The 22,790-nt window shown below is 44.3% G+C and overlaps 1 long non-coding RNA gene across 7 annotated transcripts; it reads left to right on the top strand.

Annotated features, from left to right (window-relative positions):
• The first annotated feature begins 659 nt into the window (after nt 1-659).
• Nucleotides 660-19,868, top strand: LOC106032779 (uncharacterized). 7 transcript variants are annotated; one of them, XR_010834907.1, is made up of 6 exons: nt 664-1,174; nt 4,786-4,891; nt 4,979-6,493; nt 7,381-10,215; nt 11,064-16,406; nt 19,498-19,868. It is a non-coding gene; the product is annotated as an uncharacterized lncRNA (long non-coding RNA). The 7 variants fall into 7 exon arrangements; XR_010834908.1 differs by having other exon boundaries at nt 665-1,174; nt 7,381-9,936; XR_010834909.1 differs by having other exon boundaries at nt 828-1,174; nt 7,381-7,500.
• The last annotated feature ends 2,922 nt before the right edge of the window (nt 19,869-22,790 follow it).

Here is a 22,790-nt window from a genome sequence, read left to right as displayed (position 1 = left end):
ATGTATAACATAAAGGGAAGAATATGCATAGTCTTTTGCTCCTGCTCTTTTTGAGACCTTTATCCCACAACATGAAAGCAGATTTCAGAATTTCTGTATGTTTTCTGTGAGGTCTTACTGATTTATGGTGCTCTGAAAAAGACAGTATTTCTGATTCTTAAGAAGTGTGCTCCATCTGCTAATTAGGAGCAGGAGAAGCTTCCTTCGAGGAGGCCACCGCAGTGCTCAAGGAGGTTGGACATCAGGAAACGGCAGGTGCTGCCAGTGGCTGGGGAACCCCCCCCCCTCCGACGCTGATAATGCCCAGAGCTGTGCGTGAGGCACACTAGGGACGACAAACGCCCTCTTGCTTTTCCAGTTGCTGGCAGAAAATCCATTTGGCTGATTTAAACCTCAGCTGTTTGCGATTTACAGTACAGCTTCAGATCTGACCACCACCGACAGGAAAAGACGTGCGTCACTGCTGGCAGCAGCCCAGCTGGTCTCGGACGGCACCGCGGGGACCCTCCGCGGCTGCTCGCGGAGCGGCGCCCGCGCTGCCTCGCCGCTGGGGCCGGGCCGGGCCGAGCCGGGCCGGGCCGGGCCGGGGGGCGGAGCCGCAGGGCCGGGAGCGCGCCGGCGGCGGGTTGGGCTGTGTCACGCGGCCGCGAGGCTGCCAAGGCCGAACGGAAACACCACTCTCGCGGCGGCCGGAACCGGGCTACCATATTTGGCGTTTCCTCCGGGCCTTTTAAGGCGCTTCCGAGGCCCAAAAAAGGCTTTTCCTGCTCACGCCCTCTTGGGGCCGTACCGCGGAGCTTCCGGGGGCCGCCGCGCCGCCTCGGAACGGCCCGGCCCGCCCCGCCCCCGCCCCGCCCCTGGGGCGCCCCGGCGGGCGTCTCGCTCGGGAGGGGCCCCGCCCGGCCCTTGCCGCGGGCCGCTCGTTTCGCGGCCGCGGGCCCGGGCAGCGGGTGCTCCGTGCGGGCCCCTGTGGCGGGCCCGGGGCCCTCAGGACGCACTGCGGACGCCCGCTCGCGGCGCGGCCCAAGGGAGCTGCGGCTGTGCGCTACCGTCTGAATGGCTGTGCTCCCAGCGACCTTTGGAGGGCAGGCCTCTGGCCTTCCCTCGCTGTCGGGTGCTGCTACGGTTTGTTTAATAGGGAGTGTGTCGCTTTGCCTGTACGCCTCAGAAATAGGTAGGATGCAGTTTAACCCGGGGAATGCGGAAGAGTCCTGTGCCTGTGCTTGCCCAAGTTTTTCGTCCATAGAGCTTTTCCATAAGCTGCGCTTCACTTGGGGAAATGCAGGCAATCCTTGCCCCCATGGTTGTTTTGCTCTTTAATTACACTACTCGGCCCTGGAATGTTTCTAGAAGAAAATCTGATCCATTCTATTTCCTTCTAGAAATAAAGGGGTGAAAATCAGCTATGGCAATTTTAAAAGAACCCAGCTCCCTCCTGTGATATGCTGTGTGCCCTGTTGTGTCCTGAGAATGTTACTAGAGAATCACTGTTGGTAAAATACGACTGTTAAAGCTGTTTCTCTTGCAGCTGTGAGTTGCTCTTAACCATGGGCCTTGGCTGACAGAAGAGATGAGACTTAGCAGGAAGAATAGAGAGCTACAAGTGGAGATTTTGGAGTGAAGAGCGATGTGATCATGGGCCATTCTTTCCTCAGCAGCTTTCACTGGTCCATGTCTGGACCATGGAGGATCTGAGAAAGAGCTTAAGTAACCCCCAAGAAAAATTACTTTTTAGACCCTAACCTGACATTCATGGAGTGAAGTGATCTGAGCTGCAGAAGGCACCCTTAGGAGAGCTGCCCACAAGCACACCTTCACCATTGTTGAGTTTGACTGAAGACAGGTGAAGTGGTTGAAGGTTGGCTCATGAAGAACTGTAACTGAGGTCTCTAAGGCTATGTTTGTTGACTTTTGATATAAGTATCCGTTTCGTTCAAAAGTTTTCTGTTTGTGGCCCAGTTGACTAGAATTCTCAAGAGTTACGTGTGGAGGTAAAAAATACTTAGGAAGAGGGTTTAGATGTGTCACTCTTGAGCCATACGTTGCATGTTTTTACATGTGTACATTTTCTGCGTGTAGCCATACTGCTGGTTACACCTAGAGGGGAGGCTCTATGTTTTAAAGTACTCTGAGGCTCTAGGATGATGTATGAGCTGTAGATAATGAACAAGAACTTTTTAAATAGTTAAGTTGTTCTGCTATAATCAAAATGTCTTTGTTTTTAAAAACCCAGGCTTGACTTACAGGCTAATGATTTATGATCTTGACTTGACTAAAGAAACTTAATCCTGTTAAAGAACAGAAAACAACATATATGCATAGTGTCTAGTGTTCTTTGGGCTTTGATTTCTGATTGTTCTTTGACACTGCCGTAATGAAAATGACAGATGGTTAGGCAGTATTATTCTCAACATTCACATTTCACTTCCTTACCTACAAAAAATATTAATAAAGCGTGGTTCTGTATTTTTTTTAATTAATATATAGGCTTATATATATTTTTTTGTAATCTTTTCATACTACTTTTTGTCTCTCTGAACACAAATGATGATACACAATGACACTACGAGTAAAAATGTCAGTGGCTAAAAGTTCTGCTATCCAGTGTCCTCTGTAAGTTTGACCTCAGTGCTATGACCTGATTTAGCCATTTAGCTTGGCTACCGTGATAGTGGGATTCCTCTGTAACAAGAAATCTACTCGTCACAAATAGGCTTTCAAACATCAGAGTCAGGGCAGGGAGACAAAAGTTTAATTTGATCTTGAAAAGGTTGAAAGCCTTTAGAGTCCTGTAAAGATGCAATTACAACTCTTAAGCAGGCTCAGTTACAACTCTTAAGCAGACTGAGCATTACTCGTTATCTGACAAGGGCAATTCTTCAATCCGACAAACTCAGTTAGAGATGGTTATAGAGATTCTTCAAAACATGTTACATGTCAAAAATGTGTCTACCCCAATTGCTGTACTCCTTTGACAAAACAGCTATTGGTAGCTCTCAGGTAGGTTATGTGCCCATCTGTGTACTAAGTCACTGAGCTGCCTGGTGTGTTCAGATGCGTGGCATTCTGTGAGCTGAGTGTATGAACTGGAACTATGTTTACAGGTTTGGTGCCTGTATATGTATATAGGCACTTTGGTGTATATAGTAATTGCAGTTATGGCAGCCTCAGGGAACCTTCGAAATACTGTTAATGTACCTTACTAAAACCTAGGCGTCAGTGAAAGAAATGCGAGTAAAGTATGGAAAACAAATGCTCTGCAGTGAATGAGTTTAATTCTAGCACTTCTAACAGTTCTGATTACATTTGTCCTTGGAATACCTGGACGAACATTGGAGCATAAGGAAATAAAGGGACAGGCTCAGTGAGTAAATCTTGCTAAAAATTTCCTAGAATAAAATGTCGGCAGGAGTTCTTAGAATAGAATCTGAGAGTTTTCTTACTTAATTAGCTGGAGAACTGGACATGGAAGTATATTTATATATATGGAAATCTGACAAATCTTAAGAAAATGCACAGCGGCAGCATTTTGATCTGAAGGTTCTAGTGATTAAAGGCCTTTGCCATGATTCTTAAGTTCTTTTTGTGTAAATAAGCTTGAGGATTATAAGAAACTCCATGTGTATTCAAAAGGCTAGAAAGCAGCTATGAGGTATTGAATTTAAAGGCAAAAGCTGTCTGCACACCTGGCATTTTGCCCTAAGGAGAAGGGCATTTTGTGGACAAAATCAGGCTACCTGAGAAATTGCAACTGTAGTTTTAACATGCCAGAGATCATGACATAGAACGAACACATGCTGATTTTTATTTTGTATTTTTATTCTTTATTATGTTAAAAAATGCATCTGAATTAAAATACAGTAGTTAAGAAGTAAGTAAATGTTGGTGACATTTATTAAGAAGACTGTTGTACTTGATCAAAAGAAATCCAGTCTCTGGTGCATTGTAAGACGTAGTCTTGGAGTACTCTTCCAGCAGTTGTGACCTGTGGGTAATACATTTCATGAGCCCATGTCTTTGCACATCTACCTCTGTCCATGTGATTTGTGAAGCTAGACAAAATTATAACTTTCACAATATTTGGTGGGAAGGTGAATTTTAGTGTATCCATGTGCTGCATGAAGAGAGATTTGTGTGTATGTGTGTGTTTAAACTTGCTATTTTGCAACTCAATTTGATGGCTATTAAGACTTTTATTGTAGAAGATGGTGAATAATACCATTTCCACGATAGCTACAGAACTGTCTCTCCTTCCCTTCTTCGCACTCTTTGTGGTTGAAGCAGCAGAATCTGTTTTGTACAGCAGGTGGTTTGTAGCTCATATCATCCATCGTTTTCTGTACCTTGTGTTATTCTCCTTTGTTTTTTCTGAGTAGAGGCCTGCACTATCCACCGTATTCAAAATGTTCCCTGCCTGAGCAGGGGTTTGTAGCAGATGACCTCCAGAGGAGCCTTCTATCCTCAACTACTCTGGTTATGTGATTCTGCGATGCAGGATGAATGTAGATTAATTGTGGTATATTTTTTTTCTCCTATTGTTCTTCATTATTTGCCAAATATTTCCAAACATTGTGTCTGGCTTTTGAGCAGTGAGATGACCTTGTAGTCTTACTTATTGTTAAGATCTTTTTTGGGTGATAACAGTTCTCTTGGAGACCATCATATGATGTATAATATTAAAAATTTGCACCCCCAACCCCTGACTTGTTTGTTTGTTGCATTATGTACACTGAAAATCATCTGCAGCCTTATTGTCTGTTCTCACAACATTGTTATCTCTTGCAGGTACTTTGTGGGGGCATTATTATTATTATTATTTTTAACTACCCAGAACAAAGGCATTGTCAGAAATCTCCCATCTCAGTATTCATCTGGCTTTTTCAAATACTCTGTAAGTATTGGTTCTCAGGGCTGGATAGAGATCTCTGTTGGTGATTTTTGCGTAACTGAAACTGAACATTTATTACTGTTCTTTCAGCCTTTTAGCAAGTTGCTTCTCTGGAGGAGAGTTGTTCCTGTCATCTCATGCAACATCTATTAAGGGCCTTTGGCAAGGTCTGTACAGAACAGTTTATGGAAATCCAGATACAGTACATCAGGTGAATTTCACATGCCCACATGCCCATTGACTCTTCCAAATAATTACAAAGCATTTGTCAGACATAAATTTGTCACACACATACGCACTAATTTTGACCTTCAGAATTGCTTCTACTAGCATACCTGGAATAGAAGTAGGACTGATGATTTCTGAAACATGTATAAAAATTTGTGTTATGTATGTTAACTTGCAGTCCCCTAGTGCTGAGGTAAAACATCGCAGCTATTATGCTTTTTCGATTGCACGTTTGAGGGGTTATCATATGGTCTAGTGATTTATTGTTATTCATTTTGTTGACTTAATCCCTTCTGTAATTATCCTACAGAAACTTTGGTTTATGGGAGTTGTATTACAGAATATTTTAAAGGTAATTTTGTGGCACAGGAACTTTTCCAAGTTTGTCTGAAATACAATGAGTACAAAAATAACTTTTGGTGCCCTCCTTTTGTTTTAAACATCAGCTGCTCTTACAAATTCTGACAGTCTCACAGTTCCTGATATGGCTGAGTGTCCTGGTTTCAGCTAGGACAGAGTTAATTTTCCTTCTAGTAGCTGGTGGGGTGCTATGTTTTGGATTAGGATGAGAAGAGTGCTGATAACATGCTGATGTTTTAATTGTTGCAGAGCAGTGCTTACACCAGGCCAAGGACTTTTCAGCTTCTCGCTCTGTCCTGCCAGTGGGCAGGCTGGGGGTGCAGCAGGAGCTGGGAGGGGGCAGACCCAGGACAGCTGACCCAAACTGGCCAAAGGGGTATTCCATACCATCTGGCGTCAAGCTAGACAATATATAGGGGTGGCTAGCCGGGGTGGGGGGGCCAGCTGCTCGGGGATAGACTGGGCATTGGTCAGCGGGTGGTGAGCAATTGCATTGTGCATCACTTGTTTTGTACGCATTATTATTAGTAGCACTATTATTAGTAGTAATACTATTATTATTAATTTCCTGTCTTAATAAACTGTCTCTATTTCAACCCACAGGCTTCACTTTCCTTTTTCTCTCCCCCATTCCAGGGAGGGAGGGGGGAGGGTGGGCGAACAGCTGTGTGGTGCTTAGCTGCCAGCCGGGTTAAACCACAACAGTGAGAAAGGAGTTTCAGTTCTCTTGCTATCTGCAAGTTGTTTTCCCCAGGCTGTATTTCTGGCCTGCTTTATTGTGTTTTAATATGACAGTTTGTGACTTCTTCCATTTTATGCTTTTCAGCATAACTTCTGCTTTTTGAGTGATATCATCTCTTCAAACCGTAATCCAAATATTTATTTTTGATCTGTTCTTAGTCTTTCCTAACCGGCGATAAAACACGATATCTGATGTGACATCTTTAAATAGTTTTCCTGTCAATAGAAAATGTTTTTACTTTCCTAGCTGCACCATTACTTCGTCTTTATGTAAAGGTAAGGAAGTTTAACTCTCTTTTTGAGCTATGACCCACTGTAGTAGATATGTTGTTTGTTTGTTTGTTTGGGGGGGTTCTGTTGCAAGGCTCTTAAGCTGTTCTTGTGCTTTGAATGCAGTTCTATGCTTTACTTAGGAAAATATAAAGGCTTTACATTTTTATCCTTGAGGTACGCATTACCCCACACCATGAGGTTGTTGGTTTTTCTGCAATTTTTAGGTTAAATTCTCCTTTAAAAAAAACAAAAACAACAACAAAAAAAACATCAGCAATTTCATTGCATGTGGTCTATTATAAAGGGTATCCCTATGGTATAGGATCCTTCTATTTTTAAAGATGCCTGTAGTTTCTAGTGATTTTAAATCCTTCTGCTTTGTACCATTTTTTCTAGTTATGCATGGTCACTCTGCCTCAGTGTTCCTTTTTGTGGCAGTGGGAACATTAAAAAAAATAAAACTGTCATGGAGGCTTTGGTCTAAATATAAAATCAAAGACTGTCATCCCTGACTTTTTTTTTTAAGTGCAAGCTTCCTTTCCAGAGACTGGTGTTTTTTTTTTTTTTTTTTTCTTCTGTGTCCTTCATATCCCCACAAATGTACCCTGTGCCTCTTTCCTTGCATTTCTAGAAAGTCTGCCCAACTCTTCCTTGGTTCCTATTTTCTGCACTTGGTTGGCAAGTCATAATCCTAGGGAGTCAGATTGCTGATAAACACGTTGCAAATCACTAGAGCCTACATCTGTCTCCTTTAGGATAGCATCCCTCCTCAGGTGTTATCCTCAGTGACAAAGCCTTTACCTTCTGAAGAGGATCTGCCCTAGAATTGTTCCCTGTCATAAGCCTTGCATTTTTTTTGCCTGTGGACTTTTCCCTTTTTCACAGCACAGGTGTTGCCAGCTCAAGTTGACACTGAAGGTGTCATTGAAGAGTCTTCCTGAGTTCCTTGGCCTCAAGACACAGACTTTTTCCTGGGAAACCTGCACTGCCTGTGTTTAGTTCCCTCTGGGGTTTGTAATCCAACAGCACTTGGTACAATAGATTGGGAATCCCTCTGCCAGCTAGTGGGGATGGGGATGATATTGAGAGTCGTAATAACAAATTATTTTGGTGTTGCACACGTGTCTGTCTGTCTTGCATCACAGTCATTTAGATTATTAAGCTATGATAATGCAAGTTTGTCAACACAGCTAAGGTTTTGCCCATAAGTCTTAGAGAAAGTGGGTGGTTTATAAAATAGTGCTTAAGAAAGAATATGCTACAGAGAAGAGGGCTGGTCACGAAACTAGTTCTACCGAGAATGAGTAAAGTAAATTAGAAGAGGTATTTAAAACTGAATGTCTCCTTCTTTTAGCTAGCTACACATTTTACTTTTTTGCTATTATGCATCTTGATCTACCTGAGGATGTTCTTTTGCTTAAGCAGAATTTGGCATAGTGTAAGTGTGTATAGGTTCCATTAGAAATACACAGTGTTCTTGCAAGGTGGGTTTTATAAAATCCTCTGTCTGAAGGAGACGTGCTCAGAAGCAGGGAAAATGCTTCATTTTCTGAAGAAGGAATGCTAGACAGGAAAAGTCATATTTTTTTTATGCCTCTTGTAGCAGGGAGTATTGTGATTCTAAGCAGAAAAGAAGGAAAGTTATACTAATGTATGCCATCAATTCATGGACTTGAAAGGCTGGCTACCTGTCTGCAATGACTGGAAAGTAAATGCCACACATCTCTTTCGCATTTTGCTGTGGCAGGAGAGGAAGTGGCAGGGATTTTGTGTTTTTCTTCTAGGGAGATGGTAGCTTATGATCGCTCTTGAAGATAGGCTTAGTCAAGTGGTATTAGATGAAAGAATTATGCTCAAAGTTCTTTTGTACAAGCTTTAGAGATTTCTGATATAATTTCTCAGCTTTAGAGAGAGTGGTTGTCTAACAGCTGTTCAGCTTTCTTTGTGGTGATGCTAATAGGCTTCAGATACTAGTGTCCCTATGCTGCCACCTTCTGTTTAGAAAGAGAAGCAACTTGGATGTTCTTATTCGGAAATACCTATGTTAACAATTCTTATGTGACCTTGTAACTGTAGCCCTAGTCTTGAGCATTAATACAATCATATCTAGTTATGCAGTTAGGGTTCCTTCACTTTACTACTTCACTTTAGGAAACTGAGACTAAGGCTTTTGGATTAATATATATATATATTTACTATTTTTAATTTTGAGTATTTTCCTTCTTCCAAATTCCTGTCTGAATTTGCAATGGGTAGTAAGCTGTTTTATTTCCTAGCTAAGGTGGATGTGCTTGGCCAGGTTAAAGACAAGAAGGGCTTCTGTAAGTTCATCGGTTACAAAAGGAAGACAAAAAAAAAAAAGGAAAAAAAAAAAAGGGAGGGGGTCACTGCTGAATGAGATGGGGGACCAAATGACACAGAAAATGGAAAAGGCTGAAATACTGAACACCTTCTTTGCCTTAATCTTTACCAACAAGAGTGGCCGTCAGGAATCTCAGGTCCCAGACAGGGATCAGGAGGCAGTGTGGAGCAAGGACTTTTCTTTGGTGAAAGAAGATCCGGTCAAGGAATACTTAAGCAAACTGGACACATGGGCCCTAATGGAATGCACCCACGAGTGCTGAGGGAGATGGCATTGTGAGGCCATTCTTGACAAGGAGACTAGAAGTGCCCAGACACTGGAGGAAAGCAAATGTCACTTCTATCTTCAAGAAGTTTTTTAGGAGTCAAGCTAGCTTCTGATATTTGAGAAAGGCACAAAGCAACACTAAATAACCTTAACTGTACCTTGGAACCTGGGATGCACATCCCTCTCCAGTGAAGCTACATAAGACAAATAGTGCTTTTATTCTCCATCTGTGTGTTTGTGTGTACCATCTGGGTACATCTGAGAAAAAAATTGTTCCGTACCGCTTAGAACACTTGGTCTTACACAGGTCTTTGCAGCACCTGAAGGAAGTCCAGTGGAGGAAATGTGGATCAGAAAGGCTGTCTTTAAACATCACTATGCCTTCTGGCAGCAGTGCAGACGGGAACAAGCCTGGCTATCTCAATATGTTTGTGACCCAACTCCAACCCCGTATCGTTGACTTTGTGATCCCTCCCTCTCACATCACTTCATGCCCCTTGTTCAGCTGCCCCGTGCTTCGCTGCTTCACAGGTCTGCTGGTTACCCTCTCCCTCCACCTTCCTTCCTGCTTTAAAGCCCTCTTTATGTGGTCAGCCGTCGTAATGGAAAAACTGGCGCGGGGCGGGGCGAAGCCCGGCCTGCCCCGGGAGCTTTCCGGGGGCTGCCTCCGGCCCGCTCCTGACCCGTCGGAGGCAGCAGCGCGCGCTGCGGCGCCTGCAGACGTCATCAAGGCGCAGCCCCGTCGCGCCTGGTGACGTGCGGGGCGCGCGGTGGCGGCGCTGTCCTGGGGCGACGGGAAGGTGGCGTCTGAGCGGCGGTGAGCGCAGGGCCCTCGGGGCTGTGTCTCGCTCTTCTGCGTCCCGGGCCCTCCTGGCTCAGCGCCGCATCCGCCCGCCCTCTTCTTTGGCCCCCGCCACCTTCCCTTTTTGCCGGCCGGCCGTCTGCCTGGCTCCCTGTCCCTTCGCCGGCTCTCCACCCGTGCTCCCCTTTGTGGCGTCCTTTCCGCTTCCTTGGGTACTTGCTTCTCGCACAGTGCTGCCTGTCCCTCTCTGCCACCCCTGGCTCTCAGCCCCCGGCACTCACTTCGTTTTTGCTCGTATGTCTCACTTTCCTGTTGCCTGACAATGTTTTTCTTTTCCGTAGCCCCCTGTCCAGTCCTTCTTCCTATAACACCGTTGCTCCCCATCAGTTACACCCCGCGTACCTCTGTCCTAGTGCTCTCTCCCTTTAGCTTTCACGCTGTCCTGCTGCCTGTCCCTAATTTGGGATTCCTCCATCTCAGTCCCATGGACCACCCTGCTACAGCACAGTGAGCAGGTGGCTGTGTGTTGCACGGTTGCCTACTGGAGTCAAACCGTGACAAGGAGGTTATTTGCATTACAACCCTGTATCTACAAAAACAGTTAACAGTTCCTGTGCGTTTAGGGATATAGATTTAACTACAGTGTAAAACAGCTGCTGAAACAAGGAGGTAGTATGATTTGATTTCACTTGGACTATGAAGGAGAAAGGTCACTTCCTTGTCAGATCCTCAGGAGAAGAATTAGTCTTATTGCACAAAATACTTAGAATCATAGAATGTCCCAGGTTAGTTTTGTGAGTACGCTCCTGTGGCTGTCGATGCAGGAAGGCTAACATTTTAGAGTTCTGGTAAAATCTGTTATCTAGAAAGTACTACAAACCCATATGTGAAGTAGTGCCAGGGAAAAGTTGTTCAAAGGTATCTGCTGCATCCCTGTCTTTCTGTAGTGCTTTTTCTGATAATAGCCCTTGTTACAGGCTGTTTCCTAACAGAAAAAGAAAGTGACATGCTCATAAATACAAGGAAGGAAAACTTAAAATTCAGAATGGTTATTATTTATTTATAATGAATAGGTATTGCTTTAGAACTTGGTATTTTTATCAGAAATATGACCTCATTGTCTTTTGGTTCTGTTTTTACAGGAGAGATCTTTATCGGTTCTGAGAAAATGCCTACCATTCAGTGTACCTTTTGTTGGACGCTGATGATTTTGGTTCATTTATTCAGGTGGAAGTAATGAAAAGCCAGCTGTCCCTATAAAAAATAATATATTTTTAGAATGTGGTTGCAGGCTACCCTCTTTCAGTACCTTAAGCAAAGCCCACATCGTTTAGCGTCATTGATTTCAATACAGCCTCTTATCAGTATGGAAGCCGTGCGGACAGGTTTGCTGCATCAGTTCCGAGTATCTGCTGGGTTACCTAGCATCTTCACAAACTAACAGACTAGAAAGTGAAGGATTACATGTTAAGATTTTAGTGTTACAGTAAAATAATGGCAAATAGGAAAGTAAGAAACCTGAGCTGGCTTTTTTTCCTTGTTGCTGTCCACAAGAAACCATATGAAGCAAAACAGCAAATTCGTTCTACATTTGACAGTAAATGCTTGTTTCTGCAAGTGTGTGTGTGCAGGGAGGCTTTACAAAGAGCAATCAAAATACATGTTGCGAAGCAACCACATTTAAAAAATATATATATGTCCGTGCCTACACAATAAAAAGGCACAGAACAAAAATGGGTTGCCTTATAAGGGAACCTGGGTCTGTGATTTTCCTTTGACATGCAGAAACTCAAGAGTTTTGAGGGGGAGGAGATCGCTTTCTATGCGGCAGTGACTGTGTTGAGTCTGCATAAGGTGGTGGAGCGGCATGCTTGTGCCCAGAGAAGGACATTGTCAGGCTTTGCCAGTATGCAGTAAGTCCCGCAATTACATTTATCACTGGGCAGTGATAGGATGCACCATGATTTGTCTTTTGATGGAGAAATTACATGTTAGGGCTGTTATAACTGCAACAAACTTAATTGGTCTAGGTGATTTAATTTTACAGAGCTATTGAAGCCAAGCCTGACTCAGGAAGGCCCTGGGCTGCAAATTGCTGGAAGCTAGGAAAAAAATAGGGAGAGGAATATAGTCTCACAATTCCTTAAACTCCTCCTAAGGCATGGCTTAGCCCCCCTGCCAGAGACAGCTGGGATAAAGCTTTGAGCCAAACCATTATGGGTGTTTTTATGTTCTTGATAAGGATGGGTCAATTCTGCGTACTAATAAAATACCTACAGGTGAAGCCATTGTCTATACAATTAAGCAAGGCTGAGGGTTTTCCTATTCAGTCTCCTTATACCTTTGGCTACTTAGGATCATGACACACAAATATTAAATCCTTCATCCCATGGACAGCAGAAAGTAACATGAAATGCAAGCTGTAGGTGAGGCAAGCTCTTAGGGAGTGCAGGTGGTTTCCCACTGTGACCAGCTCTGATTTAAATAACAAAACAATTGTGACAACCTCAGCGGCCTGATAGTTTTTGTAGCCACCAAGAAGAAGTTTGAAATCTCAAGCTTCAGTGTTGTAAAGGGAGGCATTCCTGCACACGGGATATCCTGAGGAAGGAGTAGCCCCAGTAAGCTGTGCTCACTGTAGACAGCCACTTTCTGTGCACTGGGCACCTCTGTTAGCTATTCTGTCACTCCAGCGAGCTCTCATGGTGGGTGAGACATTAACATTTCTCCTTTAGAAATGATAAAAGTCCCCTCTATGGTGTGGAAAAAAAAAAAGCAAGGTATTAAATAGCCCCCAACTCTGTTATTCTCTTTGTTCATTCTGGGTTATACCCATCCCATCCCACTGGAAGCAGTCCGGTCAGCTCAGCTGAGGATCATTTCTCTCCCATGCAGAATACATGGCCATGAGATAAACCTTAGAGGAATGCAGCACTGTTCCTGGCAACGTAAAACCCTCTTAGCGTTTTAAAGTTTCAGGGCTAGGGCACTAGGGTTGGGTTTCAGGGTTAGGGTTCTCAGGGTTTAGGGTTAGGATTTTAAGGCTTTTAGGGTTGGAGTTTTAACGATTAGGGTTTTAAGGATTTGGGGGTTAGGGCTTTAAGGGTTTGGGGGTTAGCGTGTTAGGGGTTTAGAGTTTTTTGGGTTTTAGTGTTGATAGGGTTTTTAGGGTTAGGGTCTTAGGGTTTTATTTTTGGTCAGGTATTTAAGGTTAGGGTTTTAAGGTCTTAATTTTTTTTCAGGTTAGGGTCTCAAGGGTTAGGTTTTGAGGGTCTTAATTTTTTGGTTTAGGGTTTTGAGGCTCTTAATTTTTTGGGTTAGGGGTTTTAGGCATAGGTCTTCAGGGGTTTAGTGTGGTAAATTTTATTGGGTGGGGCGAAGCCCCAAATCAGGGGAAGGAACCCCAAAACTGTGGGGAAGAACCCTGAAATGGAGAGGTGAAAACCCAAAATTGAGAGGAAAACCCCAAAACTGGGGGGGAAAAACCCCATAAACACAAAACAGAAAAGGGGGCCTGGGAGGGCAAATAATAGCTTCCGACGGCAAGCAGTGAGGCTCAAGTTTCCGGGGAGTGCTGGGAAATGTAGTTCTTGGGCACTGGGTTTCATGAGGCCATGTTGCCTTCCCAGAGCATTGTGGGAGGTGTAGTTCTCGAGAAGCTGCTTACCGGACGGCCATATTGAGAATACAGGGAATGCTGGGCAATGCAGTTCTCGAACACCGGGATTTCGGGCAGCCATGTTGGGAGTCCGGGGAATGCTGGGAGGTGTTGTTCTCCGGCACTGGGTTTCCGGGAGGCCATATTCGTTGCCCAGAGCATTCCGGGACATGTAGTTCTCGGGCATTGGACTTTCCGGGAGGCCATGTTGGGTGCTCCGGGCTTAGGGTTAGGGTCGTTAGGGTCGTTACAGGTTAGGGGTTGGGGTTGGGGTTGGGGTTAGGGTTTTAGGGTTAGTGTTAGGGTCATTAGGGTTAGGTTTATGGCTTAGGGGTTGTGGTTAGGGGTTGGGGTTGGGGTTAGGGTTAGGTTTATGGGTTAGGTTTAGGGTTAAGGGTTGGGGTTGGGGTTAGGGTTAGGTTTATGGGTTAGGTTTAGGGTTGAGGGTTGGGGTTAGGGGTAGGTTATGGTTCGGGTTAGGTGTTAGGGGCTTGTGGTTAGGGGTTAGGTTCATTAGGGTTAGGTTCATTAGGTTTAGGGGCATTAGGTTTAGGGTTAGGTGTTAGGGGTTGGGGTTAGGGGTTAGGGTTAGGGGTTAGGGGTTAGGGTTGGGGTTTTTTGGTTAGGTTTAGGGTTGGGTGAGGGTTAGTGTGGGTAGGGTTAGGGTGAGGGTCATTAGGTTTAGGTTTTATGGTGAGGGTTACATCCGCGGCGGCCTTTTGGGTTAGGGTTAGGGCCTTCGTGTTAGGTTCATTAGGTTTAGGGACATTATGTTTAGGGTCAGGGTCAGGGTCTGGGTTTTGGGTTTAGGGTTTGGGTTAGGGTTAGGGATTAGTGTTGTAAGGAATGGTCTAGCAATTCGTGTCACTAAGGGATTTGAAGGGTTAACATTGAGGCCTGGGTTTAGGTGATAAGAGAACAAAGGGATTTTTAGAGAAAAACTGCTGACTGCTGCACTGGATGTACAGTAGTTTCTGACATCTGGCCAAGAGACTACCAAATAAGGAGGAAGGGGGCGCTGAAGGACAATTGAAGGGCAAAGTTTGGGAGTAAGACCATGAGCCTTCAGCTTGAGCGACCCCTGAGAGACCATCAGAGACTGATACGCTGGCGCCCCTGGGAGGGTGTCAGATTCTGGAAACCAATTATAATACCCCTGCCTCTTCTAGAAGTAGTAATGAATATGTATTAGCCTACCAGCATAAAAACCAGCCACCTTACATAACAGGTGTGCGTCCTGGTGGAGCAGAGACTCCCGGTGTACCCAGCGCTGTTTGCTTGCCTCTATTCGTTTAATAAATTGTAAACTTTGATTGCAATCCTATTTGGAACTCAGTCATTTATAACAATTGGGGGCTCGTCCGGGATGGTCTCGGTTCCTGAATTCTGACTTGATCTAGGAGGGGCGCCCGCACCATTTGGTGGCTCCTGTTCGAGTCGGGTTGGGACTAATGCCATCTTGAACCTGAATAAGGGCAAGCAAAGATTTAGATTTTTTATGAGCTCCCTTTGCTGGCTGCAGCACTATATTTTGCCCGTAATTCTGTGCGCGAAGATCTGAATGAAGACGACGGAGTCGTAAGTATTTAAGGTGTATACCGTTCGGTTGGGTGGGATTCGGTTGCCTGTGTGTGTGTGTGAGAGTGTGACTGAGACCCAACGTAGTTCCGAAGCGATTGTGGAGGTCTTCTAACTGCAGTTCCAATCTCCCTCGACGGGGCTTGGCCAGTGAAGGTCCGAAGCGATTCCTATAGGATTCCTGGGTGGGTGATAGATCCTAAACCCCCTGCAAGACACGCTCACTAAGGCAACCAAGGGCTGTAGGAATTGCCACAGTAAAATTCCTAGATGGGTCAGACAAAATCGAAGACCCGGGACCAGTGAAAAGGGAGCAAATTACCAGACGTACCACCAGAAAGTCCATTAGGGATAATGATTAGAAATTGGAATGATAGGGGCCCCAGAAAAGGAAAAAGTAAATTTAAAAATGATCCAGTATTGTATGATAGAATGGCCAAAGGAGCCTTTAAGACCACATGTCTTTTGGCCCGTTTTCGGATCCTTTGAAGACTGGGTTTGCCAGTCCTTAAATATACATGTTAATTCAAAGGAACCTTTTAGCCAGGAGGAAAGTGATTATGCAGAATTATGGATCAGGATTGTGATAAATTAGCGGGTGTTTGTTCATTGTCTTTAAAAGGAATTCAGAGAATCTGCTGAGAAGATAAGGTTTTGCAATTTACGACCTTGTTAAGGGGAAGACTAAGCAAGTAGATAGTGGGGAGGGGGTGTTGGATAAACATCCTTGGTAAAACAAAGACTCTGTGAAATACTGTTTGCTGCTTTTGCTTTTGCTACCCTTGAACACGAGCACAACGCATGATCATTGAAAGAAACAGAACGAACTGCACAGCTTCAGAAGATTCAACAAGTCCTGACAAGCCGAAACTTGGATGCTGACAAGCCGAACTTGGATGCTATAAAACGGCGACACTGAAAAGGGAAAGTTGCGTGCTGTGGTGGAGCGGAGACTCCCCAGCCGCCCAGCGCTGTTTTGCTTGTACCTGCTTACTTAATTAATAAATTATCTTCGACCAGAAAATTGCGTGGTCTCGCTTATAACAAATTTGGTGCCGTGACTCGGATGAAGGCAAATTGACTGAGGACCCTTTCGGGGGAGGCGCCCCGCCGATTTTGGCGGCCCCTGGAACGGAAAGCCTCACTCGAGCCCTTCACCGACGAACCCTAAAATTAGGCACAAGCAAATAAAACCGGTAACCCCAAGCAATCTTTGTGCACGAAGACCGAACGAAGACCCACGGGGTGGGTAAGTATAGGCCGGTGATCCGTTCGGTTGGGGTTGGTGATCCCGGAGTGTGTCTGTGTGAGACGTCCAATTGCAGACGAAGTGAGTGCGGACCCCTCAGTAGTGCGGTTCCCACATCCCGCGAGGGACTGGGCCACGACCAGGGGGAAGCGGCTCTGTGTGTGTGTGAAGGCACTCCGGAAGATGGGACAGAAGAAGAGTAAGCCTTCTGGTCCCATGGGTGGGGTAATGCCTAGTGCTAGGTTGCCCCCTATTCCCCCAGATAGTCCACTGGGGTTAATGATTAAGAATTGGAGTGATTCCCCTTTTAGGCGGGGAAAGGATAAAGTAAAAATGATTCATTATTGTGTTGAAGTTTGGGAAGGTAGGCAAATTATTGGCCCATATCTAGGTCGTTTGAAGACTGGGTTTGTCAAGCGTTAAATGTTTATGTAAATGCAAAGGAACCTTTTTGTTTAGAGGAGAGCGAATATGTGAGCCTTTGGATTGGCTCAGAGAATCGAGTTAATCTGTACCCTCTGTACCCTTTAAAAGAAAAAGGAGGGGCAAAATTACAAATTGTGGAGCAAAAGATAAAGTACCTGGGTCACCAGTCAAGTAAGGGGACTAAGAAGTTAGACCTGGGCAGAATCAGTGGAATATTGGTTTTAGCGTCCCCGCGAACTAAAAGGCAGGTACGGCAACTGTTAGGGTTGACTGGATACTGTAGACAACGGATAGAAGATTACAGTGGAAAGGTTAAATTTTTATATAACAAGCTGAATAAGGATGGATTACTCAAATGGACAAAAGAAGATGAGGAACGACTGAACAAGTTAAAGGAGAAATTAGTACGCCCCCCAGTGTTAAGTTTACCAGATTTAAGGAGGCCGTTTTGTTTTGTTTTGTTTTGTTTTTTTTGTGAACAGTGCAGAAGGCACGGCATACGGAGTGCTGGCCCAAGAATGGGCAGGGAGTAAAAAACCTGTGGCCTATTTGTCTAAATTATTGGATCCAGTTAGCTGGGGTTGGCCAAACTGTTTGCAGGTAGTGGTAGCTGCTGCCTTGTTAGTGGAAGAAGCACAGAAGATCACTTTTGGGGGGGAAATCAAGGTAATATCTCTACACAATATACGCGGGGTACTGCAACAGAAGGCAGAGAAATGGATCACTGACGCCAGATTATTAAAATATGAAGGAATTTTGATTTCCTCTCCAAAATTAACATTAGAAACAACCTCCCTACAGAACCCTGCTCAATTTCTTTATGGGGAACCAAATGAGTCCTTAGGACATGATTGCCTCCAAAATATAGAAGAGCAAACGGAATTACAAATCGGTGAACAGATATATGTGAATGGTTCCTCGAGAGTAGTCGAGGGAAAGCAAAAATCAGGATATGCGTTAGTAAACGGGAAAACATTTGAGATAGTGGAATCTGGACCTTTGAGCCCTAGCTGGTCCGCCCAAGCTTGCGAGCTATATGCCATATTGCAGGCCCTAAAATTGTTGAAAAATAAAAGCGGTACAATATATACAGCTTCAAAATATGCTTATGGGGTAGTACATACATTTGGTAAAATATGGGAAGAAAGGGGGCTCATCAATTCACAAGGAAGGGGTTTAATACATCAGGAATTGATTACCCAGGTTTTACAAGCTATCAGAGAGCCCAAAGAAATTGCCGTAGTACATATAAAAGGGCATCAAAAAGGCCTCACCCCTGAGGTTAGGGGTAATAATCTAGCAGATCAGGAGGCAAAAAGGGCAGCATTAATGAGTATAAGAATTATAAGAACGAAGGAAGATTGCCCAGACTGTGGGAAATACTTAATACTTATACTTAATACTTAATATATAATAATTAATATAATAATTAATAATATAATAATATATGAATAATATATAATAATGCTTAATGTAATACTTAATACTGTGGGAAAAACTTAAAGGAATTTCCATGTTATGATTGCTGGAGTGAATGGGGAGTTGATGGGATTGAATGCAATTGTTCTGAGGAAGAAAGCCCGCCTTATAAAAACGGCTACAAGTGCGGGCCGGCTAACTCCCTGTAGTCGAATGGACCCATTCCCCTCCCCTTACTCTGTTTCACTATTACAGAAGAAGACAAGATGACACAAATGGGGGTTCGAAAAAAAAAAAAAAACGATAAAGGGAAATGGGTACTGCCTGATGGATGGGAAGTGTTACCAAAATCAGTAGCTATGAGGGTGCTACGGAGATTTCATGAACAAATGCATTGGGGAACCCAGGCATTGGTGGATCAATTTGCCACAAATTATATGTGTATAGGGATTTATAATATAGCAAAGAGGATCATAAATGATTGTATAACTTGTCGGAGGGTAAATGCTCAACGTATGAGAAAAAGGGTCCCGGGAGGACGAGAATTGACACATCGACCTTTTGCAAAGATTCAATTAGATTTTACTGAACTTCCAAAAACGGGGTGATATAGATACTTGTTAGTTATTGTAGACCACCTCACAAACTTTGTTGAAGCATTCCCCACGGCAAGGGCCACAGCTCAAACCGTGGTAAAGATATTATTAGAAAGCATCATACCCAGATACGGGGTAATAGAAGCAATTGACTCTGATCGAGGCCCACACTTTGTGTCAAAGGTATCCCAAGACACGATGAAGGCTCTGGGAATTAAATGGGAATATCACACTCCCTGGCATCCTCAGAGTTTGGGAAAGGTAGAACGAATGAATGGTGAAATTAAAAAGCAACTAACAAAGCTTATGATAGAGACTAAAACCTCCTGGGTGAAATGTTTACCGCTTGCACTATTGAATATCCGGACATAGCCCCGAGCTGATGTCGGAATCTCACCTTTTGAAAGGCTGTATGGTATGCCTTATGATTTAGAGATGCCATCTGATCACCCCCAGGTACAGGATATCCCATTAAAACCTTATTTAATACAGTTTATGAACTGACAGAGGGAGTTGCAAGCGAAAGGCTTGGTGGCTAGATATAGCAATCCATAGGATACAACCTGGAGATAGGGTTCTAATTAAGACATGGAAAGAAATGTCTTTAACACCACGGTGGGGAGGCCCCTATGTTGTTTTACTTATCACAGAGACGGCTATCCGGACGGCTGAGAAGGGGTGAACGCATGCCAGCGGCCTGAAAGGGACCAATCCGGAAAAGCGAATGGGAAGCGGTCGCAGGCCCTGATGACTTAAAGCTCACGTTGAAACGAACTCGATAAGTATGGTCTAACTGTCTATGTATCGTAAAAAGGAGGAGAGGGGACCCTGTTTGATCAGAAAAAGGTCGCGGTTACCTGAGAAACTCCCCTGAAGAACACTGCTGCTGCCGAGAAGAACCTGCACCTTGTAGTTCGCTGCAACCGAACTGACAAGCGAGGCAGAGAGTGAAACGGTGGGGAATTACGTGGCCAGGTAAAGAACTCTGGAAAATGGGCCCTAGCCATTTTTTTTTTTTTTTTTTTGCGATACATAGTAATGGGTACGATTGTTTACACTGTTCCTGGGTCTGCGCACCCTCACAAACCTTTTAAATGGAGCCTGATTAGATGGGAAGATCACCATGTTGTTCAGCAGATAACTACTGCTGGGGGACTGATAGGGGAGGCATCATCTATATAAAGAAGGAAGAGACTAAGAGTCCCCAACGGGTGGGACCAAATCAGAAACTGTCGGGGAGTGTTTTGAGGATTCAGCCTACACAAGCTTTTAGAATGCTAACTCCTTGTTGTGGTTTAACCTGGCTGGCAGCTAAACACCACACAGCCGTTCGCTCACCCTCCCCCCTCCCTCTCTGGGATGGGGGAGAGAAACGGGAAAGTGAAGCCTGTGAGTTGAGATTAAGACAGTTTATTAAGACAGGAATATAATAATAATAGTGATAATGATAATAATAATGATAATAGTATTAATAATAATAACGTGTAAGAAACAAGTGATGCACAATGCAATTGCTCACCACCTGCTGACCGATGCCCGGCCTATCCCCGAGCAGCCGGCCCCCCACCCCGGCCAGTCACCCCTATGTATTGTTTAGCATGACGTCAGATGGTATGGAATACCCCTTTGGCCCGTTTGGGTCAGCTGTCCTGGGGCTGTCCCCTCCCAGCTCCTGCTGCACCCCTAGCCTGCTCGCTGGCAGGACAGAGCGAGAAGCTGAAAAGTCCTTGGCCTGGTGTAAACACTGCTCTGCAACAATTAAAACATCAGCATGTTATCAGCGCTCTTCTCATCCTAATCCAAAACATAGCACCCTACCAGCTGCTATGAGGAAAAATTAACTCTGTCCTAACTGGAACCAGGACACTCCTAATAGCCCTAAACCACTGGAGGTTGCTAATAAATCAGTAAACCCGGAGTACGGGATTAGAAATGAAGGGGTGACCGGGAATAACATATGGAGAATCATGAATGCTAGTTATCAGTTGTTGAATCAAACAAATCCAGACGTGCCTAGACCTTGCTGGTTATGTCTTGATATAAGGCCCCCATATTACGACACCACTGGGGATCTGGGAGAGACCACCCGTTCAAACGAAACCGATCCCCCACAATGCCATTGGGGAAGGGATGTAGGAATAACGTTAACGGAAGTAACTGGGAATGGCAGATGCGTAGGCACGGTCCCTGGTGAGAAGTTCCATCTATGCAATATTACAGAAAATGTTACACAATTAGACAAAGAAAAATGGTTAATACCAGCAGATAACACCAGATGGGTATGTTTGTCTCTGGGGGTAACTCCATGCTTATCTTTGAAATTGTTCAACTCGTCTCATGATTTCTGTGTGCAGGTAGTAATTATCCCAAGGATTCTTTACCATTCTGAGGAGTATATGTACATCCAACATGCTATGGCAAAAAACCACTTAAGGAAGAGAGAGCTTATTATGGCTGTTACTTTAGCCACTCTGATGATTCTGGGGGCTGCAGGAGCCGGAACTGGAATTACCTCTCTGGTAAAACAAAGCCAAGAATTTACCTCTCTACGCATTGCTGTAGATGAGGATTTGGCCCGTATTGAGCAATCTATATCACCTTTAGAGAAATCTGTGCGATCCTTATCTGAAGTAGTACTACAAAATCGTAGGGGATTAGATCTGATTTTTCTACAACAAGGAGGATTGTGTGCAGCCCTACGAGAGGAGTGTTGTGTATATGCTGATCATACTGGAGTAGTAAGGGACATAATGACTAAATTGAGAGAAGGGCTAGAAAAACGAAAAAAGGGAAAATGAAGCCCACCAGAATTGGTATGAATCCTGGTTTAATTACTCACCTTAGCTCACTACACTGCTATCAGCTATAGCCGGATCATTGTTGCTGCTCATATTTACACTAACTTTCGGACCATGTATATTCAATCAAATAATCGCGATTGTAAAAAAATGATTAGAGGCAGCTCACCTTATGCTTGTGTGTGTGAAATATGAATCTCTTGAACAGGAGGAGGATGACGCAGAAACTTTAATATTGAGCAAACAAGTGCTTCAAAAATTCATCAATGAACAAAATATGTTAGAAAAAGAAAAAGGAGGGATTGTGATAAATTAGCGGGTGTTTGTTCATTGTCTTTAAAAGGAATTCAGAGAATCTGCTGAGAAGATAAGGTTTTGCAATTTACGACCTTGTTAAGGGGAAGACTAAGCAAGTAGATAGTGGGGAGGGGGTGTTGGATAAACATCCTTGGTAAAACAAAGACTCTGTGAAATACTGTTTGCTGCTTTTGCTTTTGCTACCCTTGAACACGAGCACAACGCATGATCATTGAAAGAAACAGAACGAACTGCACAGCTTCAGAAGATTCAACAAGTCCTGACAAGCCGAAACTTGGATGCTGACAAGCCGAACTTGGATGCTATAAAACGGCGACACTGAAAAGGGAAAGTTGCGTGCTGTGGTGGAGCGGAGACTCCCCAGCCGCCCAGCGCTGTTTTGCTTGTACCTGCTTACTTAATTAATAAATTATCTTCGACCAGAAAATTGCGTGGTCTCGCTTATAACAAGGATTTCACGTCCTTTTCCAGCCTCAGTATTTACACTAAAAGCAGAAGAGAAGTTTGAAGAAGAAGAAAAACCGGAAAAAGGAAAAGATGATGAACGGGAGTCATTGGATAACCTACCACCTGTATATCCTAACAATCCACCCCGGTGGTGCACCTTGTAATCCTATTTTGTTCTTAAATGTTTTGAGTGTGACAAGGAGGAAGGTGGGAGCATTATCTAAGTAACAGTTTAGAAGTTTTGGTATATTCGTGGTGGTGTTTGGTCAGTTTCCCAAGTATTGGGGGAGGGGGCCTGACTGATTATCAAAGCGGTAGAACGGAGAGTCACTTCTTTGGTGGTTTGGGCCTGAGCCCTGGGAATTTGGTAAGAAGGGGGA

The sequence above is a fragment of the Anser cygnoides genome, chromosome 14 (assembly GCF_040182565.1).
Source record: "Anser cygnoides isolate HZ-2024a breed goose chromosome 14, Taihu_goose_T2T_genome, whole genome shotgun sequence".
In the NCBI taxonomy this organism is placed as follows: Eukaryota; Metazoa; Chordata; class Aves; order Anseriformes; family Anatidae; genus Anser; species Anser cygnoides.
This window is presented reverse-complemented; position numbering and strand designations above follow the sequence as displayed.